Consider the following 6,000-nt stretch of genomic DNA (forward strand, 5'->3'; position numbering starts at 1 on the left):
AGGGCTTCCCCTTTCAATTTCTAATACTGCCTTTGCTGATAAAGCCCAAAGACTTTGTGTTTCTTTTCATATTTAGACAAAATGCAAAAGTCTGAAAACAATCATAAGACAGTGTATGGTACTCACAGAGAGAGTCTGGCGTGTGAGCTCCAGTGTGAGAATGGCTTGGTAGAACCAGCAAGAGTAAAAGGAACAACTCTCCAAGATTCTAAAAGGTCAATTATTTTTTGTTTTCTTTGACTCCAAGAAAAGCTCATTTCCTGAACCGGGCATTGAAGACCCTACATCGTCTAGTCTTATATCCCCTAAGTAAACACCATTTTTCTCTAGTGAAACAGGAGAAGTTGCCTGTCCCTCAAACATGTTGTGTTTTCCTGCTTGGTGTCTTCGTGATTAATATAAAAAGTTGTCGGGGCGCCTGGATGGCTCAGGCGGCTGCCTTTGGCTCAGGGCATGACCCCAGGGTCCTGCTCAGCCAGGAGTCTAGTTATCCCTTTCTCTCTGCCCCTTCCCCACCTCTATTCCCACCCCCCCACGCTCCTTTCAGCTCACAACTCATGCTCACTCTCTCTCATTCATCTCTCATTCTCTGTCATGCAAATTTGAACGAGAGAGAGAGAGAGAGAGAGAGAGAGAGAGAGAGAGCGTGCGCACGCAAGCGCCAGCACACACGCATGAGCAGTGGGGAGGGGTAGAGGGAGAAGCAGACTCCCAGCTGAGCAGGGAGCCAGATATGGATATGGAACTCTATCCAATGACCCTGGGATCATGACCTGAGCAAAGGCATACACTTAACCAACTGAGCCAAGCAGGGGTCCAAATAAATAAAATCTTTTTTAAAAAAAAATTGTCACCGTTTCTTGAGCATCTATTATATCCCAAGCATCCTGCTAAGTGCTTTTGGGGGGGTGTTTTGGGCAATCCTTAAATAGCAAATTTGTAAGGTAGGTACTACTTCTCCACATCATACATAGGGAAGAAGGAAGCTCAGAAAGGTGAAGCCAGGGGACCTGGTGGCCTCCGGCAGAAGCAGGAGCCCACAACATCAGGGACAAATCTAAAGAGGACTGCAGTTCAGTCAGGGCCTGTTAACATGACAACTGCCACTTGGTGATGGTCCAAAATGTGTTCCAGTGACTCAGCAAATTTTGTAAAAAGAAAGGTTAAATGATTTACCCAAAGCCACACATCTATTCAACGGTGAGCCAGCACTGGAAACAATGCCATCCTAATTCCAGCGCTCCTGTTCTCAATCCCTACCCTGCCCCCGACAGCCCCACTCTCTCTAGCCCCCAGCATTCTGAATCCACCCAGATGCAGCTCCAATCCCATCTCTTTCAGCAGCGCCCCACCTTCAACCAAACAGAAGTCATCAGACATCATTCCGAATCCTTATTGTCCGCACTCCGGAGAGCTTATTGTCCTTGCTAGAGTTCACGTCCACTTTACAATTTCATTCATTCATTCACTCATTCAGCCAACCAGCCTTTTTCCAGCACCTTCCATGGGCCAGGACCTGCCAGACGCCCAACCTCCAGCACCAGTCCTCAAGGAGAGGACACCCGTGTTGTGTCTCCAACTAGACTGTGAACTCGCTGGGGGCAGGAACCTAAAGGACAACCTTCCATAACTCCCCCAGCCCCCAGCCCCTCACCCAGGAGGCCTACAGCAAACATCTCCGGATTGATTGCTGAGTTGCATGGTTGACAGGAAGGGATGTTCTTCTCCCCCACGATCAGTCCCACTGATTCTTTGCCTGAACCCTGTGACCCACCCGTGTTGTAAATTCATCTTCCTGCTCTGAGGCATTTCTCCTCCCACTAGGAAGGCCGCTCTGCCAGGTCATTTATCTCTATGTCCTGTCTTCTTGGGAGAGGGACGTGCAGCACAGCAGGTGCCTGGTAACGAGCCCATTAAACCCCCATCTCTGCTCTCAGCTCAAGCTCCCGCGCTCGGTGGTATTTGTCTTCCCTACCTAGCAGCTGCACGCGAGATGAGGGTCCCCCTCAGCCCGGGGAAGCAGGAGACTGGACCTGGAGCCCAAACAACCGGAATCCCCCTAGTCCTGCGTCCCCCCTCCCAAGGAACGGGGTTGAGCCGAGGTTCATAGAAAACCGGACCCCAGTCACATGCAGTCATTCCCTCTTCAGATTGTTACCCTGCCTCCTACAGCTCCTGCACACACACAGCCTCCTATAGATATAGGTCACCCCCTCCTTCCTGGGCCCCCTGACATGAAAACTCAGAACACAGGTGACAGAAAAAGCCAAGGAAACTACCTTTCATGAGGGAGTTGGAGAGGATGGTCTCGGGTCCCCATGGTGCCACGTGGGAGTATCTGCAAGACTGACTCCTCTACCCTGTCGCCTGAAACTTCTCATTGAGAGTTGTTTTCTGAGGTGGCCCCACAACCTCCTGCGCTTTCATTATGTGCTGGGCCCTGCAGTCAGGTGGTCCTGGGGATATGAGGCGAGCAAAATTCTTCAGGAACAAGATACAGGATAGGACCAGCTCTTGACGGGGGAGGAGTAGCAGGGGGCCGTAAGGGCTGACAGGGCCGTCCCTGAGAAAGGACTAAGTTCACAGGCCCCCTTCAGGCTATGTAACCCAAGATGCCACAGCCCACAGCAGCTTGCAGAAACTGCTGGAAGGCCACTGGCTTTTTCCAAGTCACCGAAGCCAGAGAACACTGGGCTGAGAGCTTCTGAGTCTTCCTGTGTCCCTGGAAGGATGTCAGAAAGTGTCCCTCCCCTGCCACCCAGCGCTGGGTGTGCACCGGGAGAGCCATGGTAGCTCTCGCCTGCACTAATACGCTTCTGTCCACCCACCAGGACTGGGCAAGGCCTCCAGCCCGAGCCGTCACCAAGCCAACTCTAAGGAAACTGCTGCTGTTGGCTGGGTGCTTTCCCCCATAGCAAGCCGGGCCTTGGACCCCAATTCGCCACGGCTGAGCCCACCCCAGAGGGAGTCCACAGACGGCTCTGTGTGATCCAGAGAAAGCCCCACCAAACTCATCCCCAGCAGAAGCCCTGTTCCTCCTCTGGGAAAATCAGCCCTTTATTAAAGCAGGGAGTGTGGTGTGGAGTGAGAGCGAGGGCTTCTTTAAGGCAAGAACCAGGTCTTAGGCTAGACCACTTTGCATCCCAAAGTTAAGGCAGGAGTCTAGCCCAAAGTAGCCCTAGAAAGAAGCAGGGAGGGAGGGAGGCAGGAGAGAGACCCTCTTCTCTTTTAATCTCCTTCAAAATAACTGGTCAGATTCCACCAATATTATTTCATTTCTTCAAGAGCGCTAACGAAATACAAGCGGCCCTGGAAATGGTAATTCTATGAGCTTTCTTCCAGGGAGCTAAATGGGTGGTGCTTGGAGCCTCGGGAAGGCAGAAGTAAAGCAGGGACGAGGGAGGCAGGGTACAGAGCACTGCTCCTGATGGGGGGGCCCTGGGCGGGAACACACCAGCAGCAGCGGCAGTGGGGAGAGCCCCGTGCGGTCGCGTGGTCGCGGGCGCTGCTCTGAGGGGCTTCTGAACCACAGAGCTCTGCTTATCCAAAACGGCTTCCTGGGCCCCGCATCCCGCATGCCCCGCTCATTGCCAGGGCCATCAAAGAGCGGGGCCCTCCCCACCCACCCCCGGAGGAGGGACAAACCAAAATTCCCAGTGGGTGGGAGGGGGTGAGGGGGGCTGGGCTGTGTGTCTCCCACGGCACCTCACTGCAGAGGGAGGGGGAGGGGCTCGCCAAATCTCACCGCAAATCCCGCCTCACCCCACAGAGCACGACCTCACTAAGAGGGCCGGCTGGAGAGAGGATTAGGCATCACAGCGAGTTCCCACTGTGTGGCTGTTACTGTCAGTAGTTTTCATAATTCAGAACTCGAAGTTCAGAATTGGTGTCCTCTCGCCCATGGCCGCTGCCCTGGGTCAGCCTCCCCCATACCTACCTTTCCACTTCAAATCTGCCAGCTCCTAGGTTCAAGTGCTCAGGCCTCAGGACCTGCCCGAAAGAGGAATGGAGAAATGGAGGCTCCCCTCCCTCAGAAGGGCTGGTGGTCCAGGAAGGCCTCAGGAGAGAGGTGGCCAGAGCTGCGCCTGGCAGGATGAGGGCAGGAGCACTTGAATGAGGTGGGGGAGGGGGAGAGCAGCAAAAGCAGCTGGAGATTCTCTGTCCACCTGAAGCCTGTGCCCCTGCTCCCCTGCCTGGTACTCCTCAGTAGCCCGGAAGTTTCTCTGTATCTGCCCCAGAAGCAGCAAAAAGGACCTTCCTGGGAATCCGGGGGATCAACGTGGTCTCAACTGGCCCTAGAATTCCCTCCTAGATCCTGGGGGGTGAGGTTAATGCATTTCCATTCCTCTTCACACCTGCTGCCACCTCTGTCGGATGACTGACCTCCAGGGTCCTCCACCCTCCCCCTCCTGCTCCAGCCTGGACCAGTGTCCTGTGATGACCTAAGCCTGGGGGACAATTCAGGCTCAGGGAGGCCCAGGAGAAGCTCATCTCAGGGCTGAATGGGGCTGCTGTCCTCACAAACGAGGACAGGCCTGCAGGTAGTGGGGTCATGGGTCAAAGTTCCAAGGCCCCAAATCCCCTGACCCACTCACTATTCATTTGTTCATTTATTGGCTTTCTGGAAAGCTACTGAGCACTTACTAAAGGCCAAGGGCTTTATCTTCACTTTGTTCATGACCAGAGGTGGGGGATAAGGAGCAGGTATTGGGATATAGGTCATCAGTTCTGTGAGGCACTGTAGGGAGGACTGGTAGTTCAAGTCCTAGCCCTCAAGGAGCTTATGGTCCCAAAGATCGGCAACATGACAAGGCTGAGGGGTCGGCATGGAAGGCTCCTGGACACAGAAGTGACCAGCTAGCCCAGGGGCTGCAAGCCCAGGTTGGGTGGGCAGGGAGACCTAAGCCTGAAGAACAGCAAGAGTTTAAGGAAAGGAGAGTGGAGAGGGTGAGAGCTAATGACAGGGGAAGAACCACAGGCAAAGGGCTAGAAGACCCAGAACCTTCCAGAAGATGGGAAGGTCTAGAACAGTGATGGTTCTGGCAGCTGGAGCTCAGATGGGAAAGGAGAACACGTCTGTATTGGGCAGAGTGCAGGCATGGTCAGGTAAACATTTTAGACCGTGCTCAGAGGTGGAGGACCCTGCCTGTGTCTGGTGAAAGGTGATGAACAGCTAGAGAGCAGCAGTGGAGGTGAGGACAGGATAGAGGGGCAGATTGGGTAGACCTCCAGAGGAAGGATGGACAGGACATGGTGACTAAGCAGATGTGGGGATATGCAAGAGGGGAGATGATGCCCAGCGTCCGGCTTGGGCAGCAGTGGGGAGGTTAAGCTGTTAACAAAGGTAAGAAGCACAGACAAGGAACAGGATTGTGGGTTATGATGAAAAGCTCAGTTGTGAACTTGTTGAGTTCAAAGTATTTGTGGGACGAGTAAGAGATTCTGGAAAGCTGTTAGATAGTCCTACCTGGACCTCGGGTGTTATAGGTTTGGAAGACAATGGCAAATGCAGTCATACGCGTAACTGAGGTCATCGGTTTGTAAAGGACAAGGATAAGCCCCCCCCAGGAATATCATCATATGATAGAAAGGGAAAGGAAGAAAAGCCTAGGACCAGAGAGATAAAAGAAAAATCAGGGGAGCAAGAGAGTGAATGCATTAGGACTTTCTCTCCATGCAACCAAAAAAGCCAATTCAAACTAGCCTAGATAATAAAAGCAACTTAAAGGTACATGTAGGGGCTCCCGGGTGGCGCAGTCTGTTAAGTGTCGGACTTTTGGTTTCCGCTCAGGTCGTGATCTCAGGGTCATGAGATCGAGCCCTGTGAAGGGCTCTGCGCTCAGCACAGAGTCTGCTTGGGACTCTCTCTTCCTCCGCCTCTGCCCCTCCTACTTGTGCTCTTCCTAAAATAAACAAATAAATCTAAAAAAAAAAAAAGGTACATGTATAGAGTCTTCAGTTTCAGTTTTTGATTCAGCTGCTCAACAGACTTCAAAGATC

The sequence above is a fragment of the Mustela erminea genome, chromosome 21 (genome assembly GCF_009829155.1).
Source record: "Mustela erminea isolate mMusErm1 chromosome 21, mMusErm1.Pri, whole genome shotgun sequence".
NCBI classification, from domain to species: Eukaryota; Metazoa; Chordata; class Mammalia; order Carnivora; family Mustelidae; genus Mustela; species Mustela erminea.